Source organism: Schistocerca piceifrons, chromosome 2 (genome assembly GCF_021461385.2).
Source record: "Schistocerca piceifrons isolate TAMUIC-IGC-003096 chromosome 2, iqSchPice1.1, whole genome shotgun sequence".
Taxonomy (NCBI): Eukaryota; Metazoa; Arthropoda; class Insecta; order Orthoptera; family Acrididae; genus Schistocerca; species Schistocerca piceifrons.
Genome location: NC_060139.1, coordinates 761091530 through 761116724, shown reverse-complemented (window position 1 = coordinate 761116724; position 25195 = coordinate 761091530).

The following is a 25195-nucleotide window of genomic DNA, read 5'->3' as shown; positions in this document are numbered from 1 at the left end:
ACAGGAAGAGGCCCTACCAAGTGACAGAACTGAAAGTAGCTTCTGCCATGCAGTTCTCGATGGTTCCCAGAGTATAGACGTACGAGGGAACGCCGTAAAGTGTTGCCTCAGAACATTTTAAGTAAAAAGCCTTAAAACATATAAAATAAAACAACTATATTAACATTATACATTCTTATCCTTCGTGTCTACGTGTTTATTTCTCAGCTTGGCAACAAACACATTTCTCCCAACGGGAGTTCAGTTCGTTTATACCATCTCTCTTAGAATGTTTGATTTTGTCGACGGAACCACAACCTCATCTCAGATTGCAACGCTTCGTCACTAGCAAAGTGAAGTCCTCGAAGGTGTCCTTTAAGCTTTATAAACAGATGAAAATCGGATCAAGTGGTGAAAGTATGGAGGATGATTGACGACGGAGCACATAAGGCAGTAGTCGCAGCATTCGTGTGTAGTTTAGCATTATGGACGAACTCTTTGAATTCGTGCACTCAGCTTCCTGAGGGTCGCGCGGTACCCAGCAGAGTTTATGGCGGTGTCTTTAGGCTTGAATTTCAAATGTACCACGCCTTGAACACCCCAGAAGACTGTGACCACGACTTCGGTAGCTGATCGCATGGTCTTGAACTTTTTTCGCATCGGTTATCCTTTGTGGCAGAACTACGCTGATGCTCTCTTGTTTTCTAGGACAAAATGATGAAGCCAGGTTTCATCACCTGTCGTAATGTTTCTAAGGGACCAATCGCCCTCCCGCTCAAAACGAAAAAGAAACTGTTTACAGATCTCCAACCACCTCCGTTTCCTGTCAGGAGTAAAGCACACACTTTTCTGTACTGCAGTTCTGCAATGACGGCCGGTACACGCTCTCCTGATATGCCACACTTACCTGAGAGCTGTGTCTACGATATCTGTCGGTTTTCTCTAATCAGTGCATCAACCGGATTCCGATAAGTGTCGTCGGTCGCCGTACGCATCGTCCATTCCGAGCTGTTTCCACACGCTGAGGTTAGCAAGATCGTTTCCTTCATTATGAAAACGAAAAACCCAACTTACCACATTACTGATGTCAATATAATCATCAGCGTATGTATGCTTCGTTCATCTATGGATTTCAATTGGTGGCACGTTTTCTGCGGCTACTAACACGATTACTAAACTCTGTTTCACACACACTGTTACACGCTGGCATTCGGAGCCCGCCAGTGGCGGAGGGTTGCAACTTAAGTCAGTGAAGCGAGATAGTCTCCCGAGTAATATACACTGATGAGCCAAAACATTAAGATCATCTCCTTGACAGCTTGTTTGTCCGTCTCTGGAACGAAATACGATTCTGCATATCACGGATCCGACAAACTGTTACTGGTAACATGTGGCATTAGATGTCTACGCATAGGTCACGTAATTCGTGTAAATAACGCGCCGTTGACTTGCATACGCTGCGATGGCCTCCGACAGCGACCCAAATGAGTTGAATAGGATTAAAATCAGGCTAATTTCATAGCCGAGAAATCAACGTGAGTTCACTATAATGCTCCTCAAAATACTTTAGCCTGTTTCTGGCTTCGAGACACGGACAATTATATATGTCATCGGCGTCAGGAAAGACACCAATCATGAAGGGATGCACATGGTTCGCAGCTGTCAACGTATCTTTTATTGCTGCCACAGGTCACACGATAGCGCAGGAGAATGTCTCCCATAGTGTAATACAGTTTAATAAGTCACAGCTGCAAAATACTAACACAAATTCTTTACAGACGAATGGAAAAACTAGTAGAAGCCAACCTCGGGGAAGATCAGTTTGGATTCCGTAGAAACACTGGAACACGTGAGGCAATACTGACCTTACGACTTATCTTAGAAGAAAGATTAAGGAAAGGCAAACCTACGTTTCTAGCATTTGTAGACTTAGAGAAAGCTTTTGAAAATGTTGACTGGAATACTCTCTTTCAAATTCTAAAGGTGGCAGGGATAAAATACAGGGAGCGAAAGGCTATTTACAATTTGTACAGAAACCAGATGGCAGTTATAAGAGTCGAGGGACATGAAAGGGAAGCAGTGGTTGGGAAGGGAGTAAGACAGGGTTGTAGCCTCTCCCCGATGTTGTTCAATCTGTATATTGAGCAAGCAGTAAAGGAAACAAAAGAAAAATTTGGAGTAGGTATTAAAATCCATGGAGAAGGAATAAAAACTTTGAGGTACGCCGATGACCTTGTAATTCTGTCAGAGACAGCAAAGGACTTGGAAGAGCAGTTGAATAGAATGGACAGTGTCTTGAAAGGAGGATATAAGATGAACATCAACAAAAGCAAAACGAGGATAATGGAATGTAGTCGAATTAAGTCGGGTGATGCTGAGGGAATGAGATCAGGAAATGAGACACTTAAAGTAGTAAAGGAGTTTTGCTATTTGGGGAGAAAAATAACTGATGATGGTCGAAGTAGAGAAGATATAAAATGTAGACTGGCAATGGCAAGGAAAGCGTTTCTGAAGAAGAGAAATTTATTAACATCGAGTATAGATTTAAGTGTCAGGAAGTCATTTCTGAAAGTATTTGCATGGAGTGTAGCCATGTATGGAAGTGAAACATGAACGATAAATAGATTGGACAAGAAGAGAATAGAAGCTTTCGAAATGCGGTGCTACAGAAGAATGCTGAAGATTAGATGGGTAGATCACATAACTAATGAGGAGGTATTGAATAGGATTGAGGAGAAGAGAAATTTGTGGCACAACTTGACCAGAAGAAAGGATCGGTTGGTAGGACATGTTCTGAGGCATCAAGGGATCACCAATTTAGTATTGGAGGGCAGCGTGGAGGGTAAAAATCGTAGAGGGAGACCAAGAGATGAATACACTAAGCAGATTCAGAAGGATGTAGGTTGCGGTAGGTACTGGGAGATGAAGAAACTTGCACAGGATAGAGTAGCATGGAGAGCTGCATCATACCAGTCTCAGGACTGAAGATCACAACAACAACAACAAACAAGTGTAATACTGCTCCCACCAGCCTGTGTCCGTGGCGCGCGCATGTTTCGAGCCATCGTTCACCATTTGTGGAGACAACCATCAACCCAATGCAGCATTAATATGATTCACCCGAGGAGACGCTGCGCTTCCATTGATCGACGGTCGAAACCTGACGGTCCCGTGCCCACTTCAATGCTAATTGACCGTGTCTTCGGTTCAACAAGTGAACACGTAGGGGTGATCTGTACGGAGCTCCAAGTTGAGCAATTTACGATGAACGGTGTGCTCCAAAACGCATGTGCATTCACTAGCATTGTGCCCTTTCGGCGGAGATTCCATAGATCACCGTAGATACTACTTCACAGAGCAGAGAAGCCCACGAAGCCCAAGTTCTGTGAAGAGTCGTGGACGTCCACCATTTAGCACCTAATGGTAGTTTCACCGTCCTTCTTCCACGTGACATGACATGACATGATACTCACGACAACAGCACGTCAGCAATCGTCCAGCTGCGAGTTTTCGAGATACTCATTGACAGCCTGTGCGTAACGATATTCTGCTCTTTGTCCAAGTCCCTTACCTCAATGGATTTCCCCATCTGCAGACCATATCTACGCTAGGCTGGTCCCCGTCCGTGTCTGCTCCGCTTATATTCTTCTGTTATCGTCGACATAAAGGTTTTCTGGGTATGGTACTGCGACATAATGTATTAAACTACCGCTGCTGGAGAAAACACCAAAGTTTAGGCCATGGTTGCAGCGGCCTTCTTCTGGGCCTAATAGACACAGAAGAAGGCCGCTGCAACCGTGGCCGAAAGGTTTTTTTTTCCAGCAGCAGTATTTTTATACATTATGACGCGGTACCCAGAAATATTTTGTGCCGGCTGACTCTGGCCGCGGAAGCCTACGCAGTTATATTCTGTTACGTTCAAATGTTCACGTTCAAATGTGTGTGAAATAATATGGGACTTAACTGCTAAGGTCATTAATCCCTAAGCTTGCACACTACTTAACCTAAATTATCCTAAGGACAAACACACACACCCATGCCCGAGGGAGCACTCGAACCTCCGTCGGGACCAGCCGCACAGTCCATGACTGCAGCGCCTTAGACCGCTCGGCTATTCTGTTATCGTGTCACTTTGCCGCCACGAGAGCAGACGGTACTCAACGTCGCGGTGGGTAGTCTTATCAGTTTACGTGACATGTAATACCTCAACCGATGTTGAGAATGGCACGAAAAGTTAGAATGTATTACCTCTCATCACGCTGTCGTAGATGTGAAATGGCGCCAGTAACTCAGTTCCGACAAAAATCTGACTCGCCTCTTTTTTCCTCCCTAGCTTACAAATGCTTCCTAGCCATTGTCCAGCCGTATGACTTTTAGAGACTGGGAGGAGGAAGATTCGCCGCCACAGCTTGCCGCCTCCCGCCATCCAGGTACTCGCATTGACTGGGTGCGGCAAAGCGTGAGGCCGATCACAAAGGCCGGCCGTCTGCGGGCATTACCGCGACAAAGCGGCCTTGCGGATACGGGCACTGGGACACGACACTGCCGAGAGAACCGGCCGATACGCCGCGTAATTGGCGCGCCTTGCAGCTCCGCTACCCGCCGCTCAAAAGTTGTGCTCCTCCTCCTCCTCGTCTCACTCCACCACTACTGGGATGCCAGCGGACGCCCCGTAAAGGCGGAAATGCGAGGGCACGTCTGTCTGTCTCTGTGCGTGGGGGTGAGCGAGAAAGTCGTCGGCGCCGCCCCCGTCGCTGTAGCAGCCGCCTCCCTCGCCCTTTTCCGGCGCCTGTCCCTCTCGCTGGGCCCTGTAATAACGCGGCGGCTTTGATTCGAATGCTCAAAGTCGCCCCGGAGACGGAACAGGGCGGGAGGAGGCGCGCCCAGAGGGCTTCTTTGGACAAGGCGTGCGTGTGACAGAGTCCGTCCCCGTCCGCCGCACGCAGGCCGCGGCTCGGTGCGCTGCGGACGGCAGCCGTTTTAATTGGGAGCTGAGCCCGCAGGCCCGCGCCGCCGGGGGACTCTAATTGTGGCGCCACTGGAAGCCGTCCGCCCCTCCCACCCCCTTCTACCACTCCCTCTTTCCCCTCCCGCCACGCGTTTTTAATTAGGTGCCAGCGGCAACAAAACGCGACCGCTGCGGATTAGCGCTATTACACATTAATCAACAGCGCATTACGGTACGGTATCGGCTGTCGCGCGACCCCTTGTGTTCCCCTTCAGCTGAAGCCGTTATTGAGAGGACTGGCCGTTGGAGTTAACTGCAGTACTTGACGCCAGTCTTTACCTTAGACGTAAATAAAATGACACTTTTTAATGAGGGTGCCTGAGGCTGTCTTACGACACTGCAGACCTAAAGAAAGCAATGTTGGAGAAGTTGATACGAAACAGTTCGTGTCGCGAAAGACCACTGCATCAACGAGCTTATTAATTTCAAGTTCTGTTGACAGTGAGGCCGCTGTTTAAAACCTCTTCCGTCATGAACATAGTTCAAAACATTGAAGGCATTGCTCAAAGAGAAGGCGGCGAATTTTGCAAATACTACTACGCTGGCGTATACATTCGTAGCGTTTTTGTTTTCCGTGTTTGTATTCCGCTTGATATGGGTTTAGTTATCGATTGTCGTTTTCTACTTGAAGATCACTTGCCATCTCAATTGACACACTGTAATTTTGTCTTCTGGAGATGGTGAGTGGAGCTGTGGAGGCTAGAAAATGTAGTGGCAAATGGAGAAATCGAAACTTTTCCGACACATTCAGCAAAAGGGTGACAGCAGCAGAGGCAGTCAGAAACATTTGTGCAATGTATGTGGGTAATCCCACTGCACAGAGCACAGCAACAGAATGATTTTCTCGTTTTGAGCAGAATCACCTTGATATTAGACTGTTCACGTTCAGAAAGACTTTCGGGGTTTGATGAAGATCGTTTAAACGCATTAATCCACAATGACCAACGTCAGTGTGCTCTAGACCAGCAAATGTCATGAACTGTGATCATTCCACCATCGTGTGACACTTCAATGCAGTGGGGAAGGTTCAAAAATCTGGTGTCTGGGTACCACATGCTCTAAGCTAAAATCAATAAATTAGCGAGTGACCATAAATGCGTCCCTGCTTGCTCGCGATCAACTGGCTCGTGAACAATACTGATCATTTCTATCCCGTATCATTACTGTTGAAGATAAGTGGTGTCTTTATGTTAACATAAGGAAAGAAAGGAATGGTTGAGCCCAAATAAAGCATCAATTCCCTGGGTGAAGACCTGCTCGCATCCACAAAAGACAATTTTATGCATCTGGTGGAACAACGACGGTGTGGTGTAATACGAATTGCTTTCTAGAGGCGTTACCATCGCTGCGACATTTATTGTCAACAGCAGACGTTTTGCAGAGGCAATCCAAGAACAACGAGCAGGAAGTGATATAACGATAACGTCCGCCCGTATTCTTCTAGATTGACAAAGAGGACTGTACAGGAGGTAGGTTGGGAAGTCATTCCACACCCTATTATTCACATGATCTTGTGCCCACAGATTTTCACCTGTCCCGTTGTGTATCGAACAACCTTAAAGAAACTTGAAGGATTAGCAAGCCAGACCTCTAGACATACACGTAATATAAAAATTAAGAAACGATCATGTATGCCAGCTGCCAAGAGCAACAAGGTTTCGTAGCATGTACGATCATGTAGATCCAAGAAACTATTTGTAGAGGATAAGCAGAGGCAAAATTCGGGATACTTTTTTTTAATGTGAGAGGAATATTGCACAGCCGAGTAATTTCATTGGGCAGGCTTAAAATTTTGACAGAGGTCTACCAGGCGAACAGAGTAGGCTAGCGCTAGGCTGGTGTGCCAGTCGTATGTCAACACGGCATACTGGCAATGCAACAGACCTAGGGTCAGCGCAGACAGAAACGCAAGCGCAACTGAGAGGCTTTAAAGGGCACGGTGAGGTATGACTGTGTGCCTTCACCGACCGAGAGCCACTACAAAATCAAATGTAGACATAAAAACGGCGAACCAGAATCATTACTGAAATTACCGCAGCAGGGCAAAGAGTAGCGACAGGGCCGATAAAGGAGGACAAATACACTCTCACATCCAGAACCACTATGCCATAGGCACGGGCTCGACCCCTTGAATAGAGAGGCTTTCAGAGCTGAAGAACACACATTCTGTCGTGCTGACATGACAGTCTGTTGAGATTCAGTGGAACCACGACACACTGATCGATGATGGCCAGTCTGCTACTTGCTTGGTTCGACACTGAGAGGCAGCCGACCACATCCGTGGTCTGCCGCTGCTGCTTACTGGGTCATCGTGGATATGAACACTGGCGAGCAGCCACCTCTCCTTCACTTCTGGGTCGTGTCCGGTGATCTGCGAGCTGTCATCTTCTCATCGACCAGGCGAGGCGAGTCTACACAGCCCCCTGGCCGACTCGCGATCCGTGGTGGGCGACCAGGGCCTTGTCTTCACGACAACGAGCATCCTGGAACACAGTGTGCAGCCTCCACCAGAACGTATGACAGGCTGACTTCGAGAATGTTGAGTTGGTAGCCATAAAGTGTAATTGCAAAACGAGTGTGTGGCTAGCATCTTCCACAGGCTGGTGCCGTCGGCAGCACAGCACATGGCCACGGCGCTGACATGAGTAAGTGCTGACAACTCGCTTATGAGGTGTCAGCACCTTCCCGCCACAGCCGGACGTGCCCGGCTACCAGCTGCAACTCTGAAGACAGTTAAACCTTTGTGAGCTCTGCTCGGCCAATAAATGTTATTACAGACAACCTCCAGATATATACCGGACCACCCACCCTCACTCTACACTAGACACTGCACACAGCTCGACTTCATCACTCTTGCACGAAATCGTTGGTGCCAAGAACTGCTTGGGTCGCCACATATGGTATGTAGTGAAGTTGGCAAATATAAGGGCGTTATGTAGTTCAATATGGATTACATTTGTTTTTACCAACAAAGCTTCCACCACCAACAACACGATACATATCTTTTCCTGCCTCTTCATAATAAGTACCCATTTCAAGAGGAGAACCGTAGTAGTCATATTTAACAAGGACTACGGTCATTGGAATATTTGTGTGCCGCCAACATGGAGCAAGTTTTTGCCTTTTCTTACATTTAAGTTCCTTTATCTGAACACAAACGATAAGGCAATTCTCAGGCGAATACATTTTTTTTCAATACGATTTATTACTCAACACCTAGTTTCACTGTGATGAGTTCGTACGCAGAGTTTCACATTGTTTTTACCCACCTATCGTAACCTTGTACAGAATCACTTAAATAATTCTTCCTGTAAGTCAGGAAGTGAATGAATCGGCATTGACTGTGTAAGGCTTTCAAAGTTAAATGTTGACACAAATATTATCTAACTGCGCTAAATTCTTTTGACACTTATGTACATTACTCATTCTTGAGTTCCTGCAGTAATTAGATGTATTCTGCTTTTTTTTATCGTATAATATGTAATGAGGCGTTTGCAGGGTTTATACGTAATTCTCCCTCTTTCGTATGTTTAATGAGGTTTTGTAGTGGATTATGCGATGTTTTATTCGAAGTGCTTCTGAAATATGCAAGTCGTAAAGTGGGCGCCGTTAAACTAGTTAGCTATCACAGAAGAGTAGCTGGATTTTCAGTGGTAATTTACACAGCGGGAAGGCTTTAAATGGGATGGTTTCGTGCTGAATAAAGTTTGTTCGCATAAAAGAACTTACCATATTGCAGTATTCCAGAGACGTTAAGACAACATCTCAACTACGTTTATGAATACTATTAAATATTCTGTTGCAAATGAGGCTACTACTCGGTAAATTCTGCAGACAGTCAAATTTTACGTTTTAGTGAGCGCAAGGATTTGCCTGCAATGGAACAGAGGTAGCTGGAAATTAAAATTGTACAGCCGTCACAAGTTGCATGCAACTTTTTCCTTATTTTACGTGTTTCACTCCACCAGGGAGAGGATTTTCAGGACTCTGGGAGTACAAAGTGTTGCGCCACTATCCAATATATAAATTTACAAATCAACTTACGATGATAACTTACGTTGCGTAGTCGTGGAACATGCGTTACGACAATCGGGCTGTGTTTGGCACCTCTGTCATACAAAAAATGGGTTAAGTTGGTTGTGTACAGTTAACTTAAACTTTTTGGTTAGGTGAGTTCTACAAATAAACTACCTATGGAGCTTAATGTACATTTATGTAATACAAAAAAACTAATGTCACTAAACTATAGAAATACCCACCAGTAGTTTTTAAATGTTCACTAGTTAAAGTCTATAAAACATACCTGACCATTAAAATAATTTTGAAAGACACAGTAAAATTACAAATTAAAATTATAATTGCCGCTTTTACAGGCTTTAATACACTTCTCATGTATGTAACAGGTTATTAATGGCTTTAAAAGTGACCGACACTAACGTACATTAAACACACCATTGAGACGTGGTGACACTAGTCTCCGTACATCTTCCACTATTAAGAGTGCGGTGAATGAAGAGGAAGGTATTTGCAACATACAGATTTACTTAAAAAGCACATATTTGGTACATATAAACATTTAAATCTACTCAAGACGGTAACAAACTTAAATCTGCACCTAACTTCCGTATTTAAACCAGACGGTAATTAGTAATGCCATTCATGTTGGCTCTGCTGACGTCATAAAGATGGTAAAGCGTTGTCGCTTTTACAGGCATGAAGACATTTTAAGATTCATAATTTGTTGTAAATAACCTTTAACACAAAAAAGAATTAAAATTTCCCTTTTTTCAGACGTTGAGGTACGTATGTCGTACTTGCAAATGCTCATTAAAATCATTCAAAACCACCTACAACCAAATGTATATGATTGAAGAGGTCGAAAATTGCGACATCATTCGTTTAAAGATTACAGTTTGTTAAGATGGAAAAACGTAATTTTCTTTCATATTACAGTACATGAAATTTTCACATTTAAACAAGACGCCAGAGAGACCATTGAAGTTGGCAGTGGAGTAATAATGTATGCCGATTTAACGGGCATGGGGACACACATCTAAAATTACCCATTATTTTAATATGTCACAGTAAAAAAAAAAAAATAAAAATAAAAAAATTGTAACTACCGTTTTAATTGGCGTTAAGTTGGCTAGGACAAAAATAGTCATAGTGGCACTAATAAATCTTCAACCTTCATACTCTTCAGTTATTACGATTGTACTTTGATGACGGTTGCATTTACTGGGGTAGTTTGTTCCCGTTTTGGCTCAGTGATTCAAGGATTATGATCGTCATATATTCTCGGCGTGTAGACATGAATACTTACACAATTTAAAGTAAAGCTTGCTTTAACTAGTTTTATGTCATCACATGACATAATGACGCACCGAGGAGCGAGCTGTTACTGTAACAGGCATCGTGTACAGTACGTTAGTGACGTATCACCTGAGGCAGCTTGCATACATGCTTGTGGGTATAGATCAATATCAGATAACTCCTATGAACCGTACATGTTTCAGAATAAAACGGCAGACAGTTGAAAGCCTTTTACAATTAAATCACGGGTAACATTCATTCCTGCAGGCATTGCATAACTGATTCATGCGCTGTCAACTACGGGTTCAGTTAATAAATAGGTCACCGGTACCTGTCTACAGTACGTCATCGAATAACCGGAAGAGCCCACTGATATGATTAAGACCTTGTTTTCACAAATTTAAATGGTACATGCACATAAAATGAAGCTTCTTGGATCCAATAGTCTTTTAACAAAATTACAGAATTAAATACTCGGAAACTTAAAACTAATTAGAAAACCTAAATGCTTAATATTGACAATTTATGAATTACGAGTTTAGGAAAATAGGAAGATGGGGCATAGTACATATTTTAGAATGTCACCACCTATACTGTCCAGGAGACAGAACCTCAGAAAGAAACTGAACCTCTCGCTACTTGTAAGCCATTGCCCGAAATACCACTAATGCTAGCCACCCGAGGGCGAGGACGTCAGCGGTACTTTGAGCCTCTGGTCCTCAGGTGGCGTCATCCTACATCTATGTTACCCTTGTTCTTCCTATATTCTTTCTTGATGGCTTCAGAATTTAAGAGAACACATCCCACTGAGCATCATACAAAGATTTTTCATTATTTACCTGTAAGGTGCGTAATTAAAAAATACAGAGATAGTAAAAATTCTACACACCGTATAAGAAAAGAAAAATTCTCTAGTTAAACTCTCTGTTGATATAAAGCCTTGTGCCCGAATGCATGCACTGCATTCCACAAAGCAAAGGACGCCGCCTCTGGAGCTCCGCGTAGATGTACGCTCGGGTACACCGTACCTGCTTTGCATGAGAGACTCGCTAGGGAAGCAACCAGACGTGGTCGGTTGCCGGCTCTCGCAGCATGGGCAGTGACGCATCACCCTTTTAGAAATCTGCAAGGGTGCCACCCTCTGAGTACGTGAACACTTCCCGTGCCCTGCAGTGGGGGAACGTGTGTAGCATGCGGTGGCTAGAGGGCGAGGCACACAACAGCTTTCACTTCTGTACATATCTGGCTGCATAACTCTTCCTTCTGAGAAGTCCTTTCAGCATGGTACACATGACTGTGAAACCGATGTAGATTAGTTTTTATTATACTGGTAAATATTACGAATTAGGTAATTCGAGTTCAATAAAACATGATCTATTTACTAATGGTGTAGATTCTCTGGGCGTTAGCGACGTTTCAGGAACTACATTCTTTCATCATGGCATATGAGTGCTTCCAGAGGCGAAGAGAGCACTCTGAGGACTTATAGCACTTAGTTATAGCACTGAAACGATTCTGAAACATTCGCCTTCGCATCAGTTAGGCCCAGTGTCAACTTAATTTCTGAAAAAGTTGAATTTGTTCGGCAATAGAAAGCAGTAGTTTTCATATTCGATGACATACAGTTAATGGTTTATGAAGAAACAGGAAAGCTGAGCATCTGAAGAAGCAGTGCAACTCATTTTACATGAAGAACCACCGTTATGAAGGATTTCTGCACCATGGTTGCACACGGTTCCCCATTAAGTTTCGTCTGCCTCATGGCTTTACAAACACAGTATTATGTTTGGCACAACTGATCTCAAGGTTTACGGCTTTTACGAACTAGAGTAATTACCAGCATATGTTTAACAGTGTTGATTTGAGACTAATAAGAACACATGAGTAAATGCAAGACGGTCTGTAAAATTTTCTTAATCCATCTAAGAGAGAATGAATTGAGATATATAGATCGTGTGTGAAGCTTGGTACATTTACAGTCGAGCCATGCTCCGCATCGGTAACAGCTAATAAAATTCCCCAAGACAAAAATACGACACTCAAAAAGAAACTATCCGAATGGGACAGAAATCAGTAGATACGATATACCTGTACCGACAAACAAACGATTACAGTTTCAGAAAAATAGGATGATTTATTCAAGATTTAAAATGGCTCAAATGGCTCTGAGCACTATGGGACTTAACATCTATGGTCATCAGTCCCCTAGAACTTAGAACTACTTAAACCTAACTAACCTAAGGACGTCACACACATCCATACCCGAGGCAGGATTCGAACCTGCAACCGTAGCGGTCGCGCGGTTCCAGCTGTAGTGCCTAGAACCGCTCGGCTACCACGGCCGGTCGGGATCAGTTCGCCGTGGTACTCATCATTGAAGACAATTCTACTCCAATGAGATTCCAGGCCGAAGACGTGTTTGGTGACGAAACGGACAGCAGTGAGATACCAACCTTACTCGCCCGCCATGCTACCCCATCACCTGGAGTGATGATCTGGGCAGCCATCTCTTTTCATTGCAGGACTCGTTTGGTTCTCATCCGCGGCACCCTTACATGACAGCTGTAAGTCGACGATTTTTTACACCCCATTTTGTGCCATTCAGAACGAGAAACTCTCGGCCTCCTTTACAGGAAGATAGTGTTCACCCACACACGGTGACAGTTGTCTTCGCGCTTCCCATACCCTACCTTGACCAGCAAGGTTGCCGGATCTCTTCTCAGTTAAGAACGTTTGCAGCATTATGGGCATGGCCCCCCAACCAGGTAGTTTGACGATCTGACGTACCAATTGGACATAATTTGGCACGATATCCCTCAGGAGAACATCCAACAACTCTATCAATCAGGCCGTTCGGTGTAGCCACGTGGTTTAGGACGCACTGTCACGGTTTCAGGGTTCGCGCGGCTTCCCCCGTCGAAGTTTCGAGTTCTCCCTCGGGCATGGGCCTGTGTGTTGTCCTTAGCGTAAGTTAGTTTAAGTTAGATTAAGTAGTGTGTAAGCGTAGGGACCGATGACCTCAACAGTTTGGTCCAATAGAACTTACCACAAATTTCTATCAATCGATACCAATCCAAATAAGTGCTTGCATAACGGCCAGAGGTGGACCAACGGGTTACTGACTTTCTCATTTTGTGAAGCCCTTTCTTTTGAATAAATCATAAAGTTTCTCTGAAATTGTAATAATCTGTTTGTCTCTACATGTACATCACATTCCTCGATTTCCGTCCCATTCAGATAATAACTTCCAGATGCGTGGTTTTATTTTTTTTATTTTCCTTTATTTTTTTGGCTTAGCGTGTATAATGAATGGGAAAGGATGATTGAGGTGTAAGCGCTCATCGACGACAAGTCATTAGGTCAGAGGTCAAGCTTTGATGAAAAGAGAACTCGACGACAAGTCATTAGGTAAGAAAGCAAACTTTGATGACGAAATAACTCTATCAAGTGCTTTCCAAGAGGTCAGATAACTAAGATCGTTACATTTGCACGTAAAAACACTTCTATAAGATCAGGATATATGTAATTATGTGCTGCAGGTCCTGTATTGGGGTAGTCGTAGCTATTTGCAAAACATGTTGAAGAGGACCTCATCGTTAGCTACAGTGACTACTATATCGCTCAGAAGACAAGCAACCTCAAAGTTGTAACGAAGTACAGGGGGTGGACAAAAGCACGCAAGCGCCAAGAAACAGATTACTATGAGTAGTACAGTGTAGGGGAACCGCAGGTATTGGAAACAGCTTCCAGTCATCATGGACTGAATAAAAATGGGTCCTGTACGTTTTTGAAGACACTCCTATACCACTCTTCCCACAAAATAGTTGCAACCTCAGGTAACGATGATGAAGGTGGGTAGCAATCTCGCATCCTTCTCCCTAAAGTAGATCCCAATAGGTCAATAATATTGAGAGGTGGAAGCTATAGTGGCCTGGGGAGATGCGATAATTCATCCTAGTGCTGACAAAACCAGTCCAGAACGATACCAGCTGTGTGAACAGGGGCCCTGTCTTCATGGAACGCATCACGACTTACATTGTTTCATCGTATATACCTGATCAGGCAAAATAAGAGTAATGCGACCCTGAAGAATAACATCATATGGCTCCCTAAATCGTCACTGGCATCTTGTTATTATTTTACTTTTGGAAAATATACTCGGCCAGAAGTTTCAAACAGTGTGCAACAAGACTCATCTGAACAAAAGACTTTCTTCCACTTCTACGTAGTCCAAGTTTCACGGCTTCAGCAACACGTTTTCCTGTTACTGGCGTTTGCGCCCCTGATGAGTGGTTTTGGTATTCCAGTTCACCCTGAAATTCCTTGGTTATGGATCTTCCTTCGTGACGTTTTGGTATAAACTGGTTTCTCGAGTGCAATGGTGAGCTCTGTAGTAGCTTTTGCAGCTATATGCTCTTCGGTGACAATCTGTCAACGATAACGAAGCACACATTAGTCCATATTGTGACTTATCAGATGAAGTTTTTCCTTATTCCCTCTACGCATTATATAGGCCCCTATGTTCGATATGGCGCCTGTTCCCGTGATCTCGGGCTAGCGTCTTTGATTAGTAATTAAAACGTCCTCTGTCCTGGGTTCGAAAGCCGTCACCGTTTATATCTGGATTAATAATTAGCATTGGTGGCCGAAGGCTTCCCGCATAAGACGTCACCTTCATTCTGCCAACGGCTTTGTCAAAGAGGGCGAACGAGCGGACTGAAGTTCAGGGCACTATGTTGTCCTTGGGCTGGAAAACTGCCCCTAAAGCCCGCGCGGAGTGGCGGAGCGTTTTGAGGCGTTATGTCACGGACTGCGCGGCCCCTCCTGTCAGAGGTTGGAGTCCTCCCTCGGGCATGGGTGTGTGTCTTGTTCTTAACATGAGTTAATTTAAGTAGTGTGTAAGTCTAGGGACCGATGACCTAAGCAGTTTGGTGCCTTAAGAATTCACACAAGTTTCAACTTTTTTTCCCTAAACACAGAAAAACCAGCAATGATCAACAGGATGAGGATGCAAAAGGCAATGAAAACTACTGCATCTAACACATATAACACGTATTTACATTACATGTGACTCGTCATTGAAAAAGTGTCAAGATGATCTCTCCATTGGCAAAATATTCTGAAATAGCCACTCATTCTGATTTCTGGAGGGGACTGCCTCTGGGGAGATGACTATGAGAAAAAGACTGAATAATCAACGAAAGGATAACGATCTAAGAGTCGGGGCTTGGAGTATCAGAAGCTCGAATGTCGTAGGGAAATTAGCAGATCTGGAAAGGGAAATGCAAGGTCTCAGTCTAGGTATGGTAGGAGTCAGTGAAGTGAAATGGAGAGAAGACAAAGATTTCTAGCCAGATGAGTACAGAGTAATACCAACAGCAGCAGAAAATCGTATAACGGCAGTAGAATTCGTTATGAATAAAAGGGTAGGGCAAAGGGTGTCTTACATTGATCAGTTCAGTATTCTTATTAGAACTGACAGCAAACCAACCCTGACAATAATAATTCAGGTATACATGCCGATGACGAGCTGAAGATGAAGAGAAAGTGTATGAGGATACTGGAAGGGTAATACAATAAGTAAAGGGAGTTGAAAATCTAATAGTAATGGGGGACTGGTATGGAATAGCAGGGAAGAAAAGGTTACAGGGAAATATGGGCCTGGGACAAAGAATAAGAAAGAAGAAAGACTAATTGAGTTCTGCTATAAATTCTGTTAGTAACAGCGAAAATTCTATTCAAGAATCACAAGAGGAGAAGATATGCTTGGAAAAGGCCAGGTAATGTGGGAAGATTTCAGTTATATTACATTATGGTCAGACAGAGATTCCGGAATCAGATAATGGATTGTAAGGCCTACCCAGGAGCAGATATAGACTCAGATCTCAGCGTAGGAGGCTGAAGTTCAACAGATTAGTCAGGAAGAATCAGTGGGCAAAGAAGTGGGATACAGGGCTACTAAGGTATGAGACATGCTTGTAGTTCTCAAAGGTCATAAATACAGCAATAATGAATATTTCAGTAAGTAGTACAGTTGAAGAGGACCGGAAATCTCTAAAAAGGCAATCACAGAAGTTCGAATGATAAACATAGATACAAAGAAGGTAACTGCGAAGAAGCCATGGATCGGAAGAATCGGTGAAAGAAGATAGTGCAAAACTGTTAGGGAAAATTCAGAAATAAAGAGAAACAAGCCGCTGAGGAAAGAAATAAATAACAAGTACAGGAAACCTCAGACGAAGTGGCTGCATGAAAGATCTGAAGAAATCGAAAAAGATATGATTGTCGGAAAGGAATGACTCAGCATATAGGAAAGTCAAAACAGCTTTCAGTGACATTAAAAGCAAGGAAGGTAACATTAAGAGTGCAACGGGAAATACGTTGTTGAATGCTGAGGAAAAAGCGGATTGGTGAAAACAGTAAATTCATGGCCTCTACGAGGGGAAGACTTGTCCGATGAGATAGAAGTAGAAACAGAATTTAGAAGAGATAGTGGATCCAGTATTAGAATCAGAATTTGAGTTCTGAAGGCAGATAGGGTGGATAACATTCCTTCAGAATTTCTAAAAGCATTGAGGAAAGTGGCAACAAAGCGACTATTCACTTTGGTGTGTGGAATGTATGTGTCTGGCAACATACCATCTGACTTTTGGAAAAGTATCATCCACGCTATTCCGAAGACTGCAAGAGCTGACAAGTGCAAGAATTAACGCACAATCAGCTTAAAAGCTCATGCATACCTGTCCCTGACAAGAATGGTATACAGAAGAATGGAAAAGAAAACGGAGGATATGCTAGATTACAGTCAGTTTCGCTTAGAAAAGGTAAAAGCACAAGAGAGAGAATTCTGACGTTGTGGTCGATAATGGAAGCAAGACTAAAGAAAAAGCAAGACATGTTCATAGGTTTGTCGCGACCTGGAAAAAGTGTTCAACAATGTGAAACGGTGCACAATGTTCGAAATACTAAGAAAAATTGGAGTGAGCTGTAGGGAGAGACGGGTAATATACAATATGTACAAGAGTCAAAAGGGAATAATAGTAGTGTACAACCAAGAACGATGTGCTCGGATTAAATAAGGTGTAAGACAGGGATGTAGTCTTTCGCCCCTACTGTTCAATCTACATCTAAATCTACTTCTACGTGGATACTCTGCAGATCACATTTAAGTGCCTGGCAGAGGGTCCATCGAACCACCTTCACAATTCTCTATTATTCCCATCTCGTATAGCGCGTAGAAAGAACGAACACCTATATATTTCCGTACCTGCTCTGATTTCCCTTTTTATCATGGTCATCGTTTCTCTCTATGTAGGTCGCCGCCAGCAAAATATTTTCGCATTCGGTGGAGAAAGTTGCTGATTGGAATTCAGTGAGAAGATTCCGTCGCAACGAAAAACGCCTTTCTTTTAATGATGTCCAACACATTTCCTGTATCATTTCAGTGACACTTTCTCTCATATTTCGCGATAACACAAAAAGTGCTGACCTTCTTATCTGGTAAGGATCCCACACTTCAGCAGCTTTCCAAAAGAGAGCGGACAGGCATAGTGTAGGTAGTCTCCTAGAAGATCTGTTACATTTTCTAAGTGTTCTGTCAATAAAACGTAGTCTCTGATTAGCCTTCCCCACAACATTTTCTATGTGTTCTTCCAATTTAAGTTGTTCGTAATTGTAATGCCTAGTTGTTTAGTTGAATCTAGGGCCTTTATATTTGACTTATTTATCTAGTAACCGAAGTTTAACGGATTCCTTTTAGCACTTGTGTGGATGATCTCACACTTTCCGTTATTTAGTGTCAACGCCAATTTTCGCACCATTCAGATATCATTTCTAAATCGTTTTGCAATTTGTTTTGATCTTCTGATGACTTTGTTAGTCGATAAACGACAGCGTCATCAGCAAACAACCTAAGACGGCTGCTCAGATTGTATCCCAAATAGTTTATATAGATAAGGAACAGCAAAGGGCCTATAACACTACGTTGGGGAAAGCCAGAAATCCCTTATATCTTACTAGATGACTTTCCGTAAATTACTACGAACTGTCGACTCTCTGACACGAAGTCACAAATCCAGTCACATAACTGCAACGATATTCCATAAGCACGCAATTCCCTATAAGCCGCTTGTATGTTACAGTTTCAAAAGCCTTCTGAAAATCCAGAAATATGGAATGGATCTTAAATCCCTTGTCAATAGCATTCAACACCTCATACGAATAAAGAGCTAGTTTTGTTTCACAAGAACGATGTTTTGTAAACCCATGTTGACTTGTGTCAATAGACCGTTTCTTCCAGGTAATCCATAATGTTCGAACACATTATATGTTCCAGAATATTGCTTCATATCGACGTTAATGATATGGGCCTGTAATTAAGTGGATTACTCCTACTATCTTTCTTGAATATGGATGAGACCTCTGCAACTTTCCAGTCTATGGGTACGAATTTTTCGTCGAGAAAACTGTTGTATTTGATTGTCAAGTATGGAGCTAATGCATCAGCATACTCTGAAAGGAACCTAATTGGTATACAGTCTGGACCAGAAGACTTTCTTTTATTAACTGATTTAAGTTGCTTCGCTACTCCGAGGAAATTTACTTCTACGTTACTCATGTTGGCAGCTGTTCTTGATTAGAACTCTGGAATATTTACTTCGTCATCTTTTTGAAGGCATTTCGGAAGGCTGTGTTTAGTAACTCTGCTTTGGCAGCTCTGTCTTCGATAGTATCTCCATTGCTATCGCGAAGAGAGGGCATTAATTGTGTCTTGCCGTTAGCATACTTCACACACAACCAAAATCTCTTTGGATTTTCTGCCAGGTTTCGAGACAAAGTTTCGTTGTGGAAACTGTTATTGAAGTCAACGCTAAATTTGGAGCTTCTGTAAAGGATCGCCAATCTTGGGGATTTTGCGTCTGTTTAAATTTGGGATGTTTGTTTCGTTGCTTCTGCAACAGTGTTCTGACCCGTTTTGTGTAGCAAGGAGGATCTATGCTACAAAGATCCGTCGTTTGTTAATTTATTTGGTATAAATCTCTTAATTGCTGCCGGTACTATTTCTCCGAATTCAAGCCTCATCTGGTCTACACTTACATCGGTAACTTGTAATTTGTACATCGAAGAAGCAATGATGGAAATAACAGAGAGCCTCAGGACTGGAATTGAAATTCAAGATGAAAGGATATCAATGATACGATTCGCTGGTGACATAACTATCCTGAGTGAAAGTGAAGAAGAATTACATGACATGCCGAATGGAATGAACAATCTGATGACTACAGACTATGGATCGAGAGTAAATTGAAGAAAGGAGTAAGTAATGAGAAGTAGCAATAGTTAAAACAGATAGAAACTTAAAACCAGGATTGATGGTCACGAAGCAGATGTAGTGATTGAATTCTGCTACCTAGGCAGTAAAATAACCAATGACAGACGGAGCAAGGAGGTCACTAAAAGCAGACTAGCACTGGCAAAAAGTGCATTCCTACCCAAAAGAAGTCTACTAGTAGCAAACATAGGCCTTAATATGAAATTTCTGATAAGATACTTCTGAAGCACAGCATTGTATGGTAGTGAAACATAGACTTTGGGAAAATCAGAAGAGAGGAGAATCAAAGAATTTGAGATGTGGTGTTACGGGCGAATGTTGAAAATTAGATGAAATTTAAGGTAACGAATGAGGAGGTTCTGCGCAGAGTCGGACAGGAATGGAATATGTGGAAAACACTGACAAGTAGAAGGGACGGATGATAGGACATTTGTTAAGACATCAGGGAATGACTTCCACTGTAATAGAGGGAGCTGTATTGGGCAAAAACTATAGGGGAAGACAGAGATTGGAATACATTCAGCAAATAATTGAAAACGTAGGTTGTAAGAGCTACTCCGAGACGAAGAGGTTGGCACAGGAGAGGAACTTGTGGTGGACCGCATCAATCTCTCAGAAGACTGAGGAAAAAAAAAACCAGTGAAGCGTCTAATACTAAAATGTAAACTTTCACGGCCGGAAATATCATGTCCATGTCCATTATAATGTCAAGAGAAGTGCGACGCCTGGAAGGACTCCAGAAGAAGAGAGTGCAGCTTTTGTGTTCCCTCACATTCCTGTCTCGTTGCAGAGCTGTCGGCGTTATACCGAAGTTTCTGAAGATAAAGCGACTGTTCTATTCGGGAAAGGCACAACGCATTTTCAAACGGACTGAGGAGGCCTTACGACGGGACTTGGCAAGCACAAACTGTAAGTTAATGTCTCTCCATATTACGATCAGTAATAAACTGTGCAGCAGTGACTGGGATAAAATTGATAGACTACCGCATGATACCATGGGGAAGCGTATGTTGACGACGTCTAGTAGACAGAAGAAGAAGTTTGATAATTTGCTACCTAATCAGACTGTTCGGCATTTAGACGTTTCCCGGACCGTTATCAATTTGTCCAAACGTTCGTTATATGACGATGAGACATCTGTGCTTGCCAAGGGAGGAAATTTTGCTGTTAGTCCACGTTTTGTGCCCACGGAAGAAATTATAGCCAATGTAGAAGCAGGAATTCGCAGTGTAGATTCTGTAACAGCTGAAGAAATCCGTATAGAAACAGTGAGATTATTAGTCAATGCAAAACCGCCGAAAAATAATATAACTGTGGGTGAGAGAAGAGCTTTAAAACTCCTGAATGACGACGATAGTATTTTGGTTCTCCCAGCTGACAAAGGAAGCGCAACGGTGGTTATGGATGTGGCCGACTATCAGAGAAAACTTACGGATCTACTGGATCCGCAAGCATATAGGAAGCTGAATAAGGACCCCACTAACAACGTTCTCATAACTGTGTCGCGGTTAATAAAAAAGTCCTCCATTGAAGAGAGTGTACAGAAAGGTCTCTGCAGTTCGGTTGCGCTACCACCGAGGCTTTATGGATTGCCCAAAATTCATAAAGAAAAAGTTCCGTTAAGACCGATACTAAGTGCCATTGGTTCGCCCACCTACTCGTTAGCCAAGTTTCTGACCACGCTGTTAAAAGCACTCTTATATAAAGAATTCGACACATTTCATCAGCAGATTGAATGGCATAGTGGTCCAGCCGGAGGACATATTGGTCAGCTTCGATGTGGTATCGCTGTTTACCATGGTTCCACTTAATGATGTATTGGAACAGCTGGATCGAATTTTTCCTGCCGATATTTTAGAGCTGTTTAAGTGTTGTTTGACGACCACATACTTCAAGTGGAATGAACAGTTTTATGAGCAAACGGATGGCGTGGCTATGGGAAGCCCCCTAAGTCCCGTAATTGCAAACTTCTTTATGGAGAAATTCGAAGAACAGGCCTTAGGTACTGCCAGCAAGAAACCAAATGTATGGTTCCGATACGTGGATGACACGTTTGTGTTGTGGAGACATGGTAGGGAGGAACTAAGCCGGCTCCACGAACATCTGAACAGTATAAACTCAAGAATTCAGTTTACAATGAAGGAGGAGGTAGACGGCAAACTACATTTCCTCGATGTGCTTGTGTTTAGAAACGAAAATGGTAGTTTGGGCCACTCAGCGTACCGCAAACCCACGCACACGGACCGTTATTTGCACCGGAATTCGAACCACCACCCACAACAGAAGCGGGGTGTTATCAAGACGTTAGCGGACAGAGCTAGAAATATTTGTGAACCTGAGTTGCTCGACGCTGAGATGGAACATCTCCACAATGCACTAATGAAGAACGGATATTCGTCCTCCGAAATAAAACGTGCGTTGAGGCAGCCACGCAGAAATCATACTGACGTACAGGCTACTGCAAAATCTAAGGTTTTCCTGCCGTTTGTTAAAAACGTAACGGAAAGAATAGGGAGGATCTTGACGAAGCGGAATATTACCGTAATTTACAAGCCCACCAGGAAGATACAGCAATACCCTAGGCCTGCCAAGGACGCTCGCAAACCATTGGAAAAATCTGGAATGTATAGGATCCCATGCAGCTGTGGTGATGTTTATGTGGGTACCATCAAAAGAACTGTTTCTAAACGTTTGGAAGAGCACAAGGAAAATTGTAGAAGAGGAGAAACGGAACGATCAGCTGTTGCGGAGCATGATTTCCAGCCAGGGAACCACAATATTCGTTTCGAGGAGACGCAAGTACTAGCGGCCACGAGCGGATACTACGAAAGGCTGTACATGGAGGCAATAAATCGCTAAACACCCAAATAATTTCAACCGAAAGGAGGAGGGCGTCAAATTAAACGGTATATGGATGCCGATGTTAAAGAAGATGTGTACCACTCGTCCACTACTGGGTGATGGCAACGGCGATCGACGGCGACGGACAGCGGCCAATTGCACTGACGTTTTCAAAACACGTGACGTCACGCCGCGGCGCGGGGGCGCGCGGACACGGAATTTAGCGGCAGTCAGTAGCGAGCCAGTGTGTGTGTTGGACCTTCCATCAAGCTACGGACCCCCTTGAAGATGTCTCCCGAAGTCGGAGACGAAACGTTGGGAATCACCACAGAATTCATCAACCGACCACGGCATAACAGCCCGGATAATTATAATGAACATGAGTGAAGCGTCTAACACTTCATCTACTTTGGTTACGGAAGCACCCTCCATACGATTACCAACAAATTCCCCACGCTCAACTTCTCTTATGTCCCACATAACGCAGTCACAGCTACACAGAACACTAGAATGAGATTTTCACTCTGTAGCGGAGCGTGCGCTGATATGAAACTTCCTGTCAGACTAAAACTGTGGGCAGGACCGAGACTCGATCTCGGGATCTTTGCCTTTCGTGGGCAAGTGTTCTACCAAGTTTTAATCTGCCAGGAAGTTTTACACAGAACACTGTTCAGGCCACGACTGACAGTTGCAGCGTATTGGAGACATTGCATTGGTGTCGTTCCGTGTTAGATACAGCAGCCCAAGTTGCAGGTTTGACTAGCATCAACATACATATTCGAGAACATATTTCTTGCCATGCTTCTACAGTTTTGTCCTATTTCTGTTCCTAGCATGTCTCCAAACTCTGCTAATCAACTATCACTCAAGGACGTTGCCTCCCCTAGTTTCTGAACAGTTCCTATGCATCCGTTATACCAAGTCAAATTTATCTCGCCATTGTTTAAAAGCAGTTATTTCAGCTGTTGTATACTGTCCACGTTTCTCACGCCTAAAACACTTTACACATTCCCCCACACAAAACTTTTTAAGACTTTCTTCGTTACAGCATGTTGAATTATCTCGGATACATTTCCTTTGGTCCCCTCTGCCTTGGAAAAGTCTTTCGCTGTACATGTGTGCTTTCGTTGCAGAACAATAATACACTTTGGGTCCACGTCAGATAATACCCAGCGTGCACGTACAGTTGCGGCTGGAGGTCTCTAACTTCGAGCTTCCGACAGGTCTTGTTGGCAGTCGTCGATCGCCTTTGCCGCCGATCGGCTGGGCGTTTTCTGGCAGGCTTGTTACAGTACTTCACAATTTGGGACTGATAAGAAGTGAAGGTGTTGCGGGAATAGTTGAGGCAGATCAAAGCTTGAATTCAATTAGCCAGTTGAAGGGGATTTTGGTTGCAATGCAGTTTTGCAAATGTGGAAAGATTGGCACATGAGAGACATGTGCTCCCGGGAACGATGACCTCAGCAGTTTGGTCGCATAGTAACTTGCCACCACCACCATGTGCTCCCCTCCCCTCCCGCCCCCTTAACAAACTTGTCTCACAAATCGCTACGTCAACTCACGTGTCGTCGCGGGGGCCGGCGCCGCTGCGACACGTGCTGGTTGGGGTCGATCAGCCGGCAGCTGCTGTAAGCGGCCTGGAAGAGGCAGAAGTGAGAAGCGTGGCGATGGCGTGCGAGCGCGCGGGCCAAGTCGTGGCGTCCACCGCGCCACCTAGCGCGACTGAGATTGTATCTTTTGTTTCACAAACACCTCATGATGCTTTAGGAAGTCGAAACTGGTTACGTGATCGTTCACGTGAGGTTCAACGAACGGGGCTGTTCTTCCTTTTGGAACTTTATCTTAGCTTCTAAGAGACACGGCCTCATTTCAGGCGACATATAGCGTGGTATTCGACATGAGTATCATAAACCTGAACGATGTACCATAAATAGCTTACTGGTATACAGGGTGTTCGGAAATTCCCGTTACAAACTTCTAGGAGTTGCAGAGGGCAGCGAGTGTGCAATATTCTGAATAGAAACGACGGTTTCATTTCAGACGTTTAATTCATCAACTTCTGCTTGAGGTGACGCAGTGAAATTATTACAGGGTGGCGCACGAAATGTGTTACCAATTGTTTCTTTCACAGCAGCACCAGCAGAGCTTGGAAAAACAATTGAGTTACTAAATGACGTGTAATTCACGATACTGCCGCTAGAAGACTAGTAAGCAGCAATGGCTGACAATGGAAGACTGACGACACAGCAACGATCGGCAATTGTGTTACTTTTTCATGAAACGAAAAGCCTTGTTGCGACTCAGAGGTGTTTTCGACAACAGTTTAACACACGATGGGTCCCTTGCAAGAAGACCATCCACTTGTTCTACGATAAATTTGTACAGGAAGGAACAGTATTGGAAGCGAAGCGACCTAGGCCTAAGCCTATTTGTTCCCCTGAGAATACTGAAGCGGTACGAGTTGCTGTACAGGGAAGTCCCGTAGCAGTGCAGCTGGGAATATACAGATGCTCCGATCAACGCATTCTTAAAAGTGACCTCCATATGTACCCATACAAGATGACCTGTGCACAGAAGCTCGTTAACAAACAAAATGTACGCTTTTGGGCCACTTAAAACCCACAAGTGCTTCATGAACGACGACATTATGCTCCGAGGGTTACAGTGTGGGCAGCAATTTCCAGTCACGCACTTGTTGGACCCTTTTTCTATGAAGAAACTGT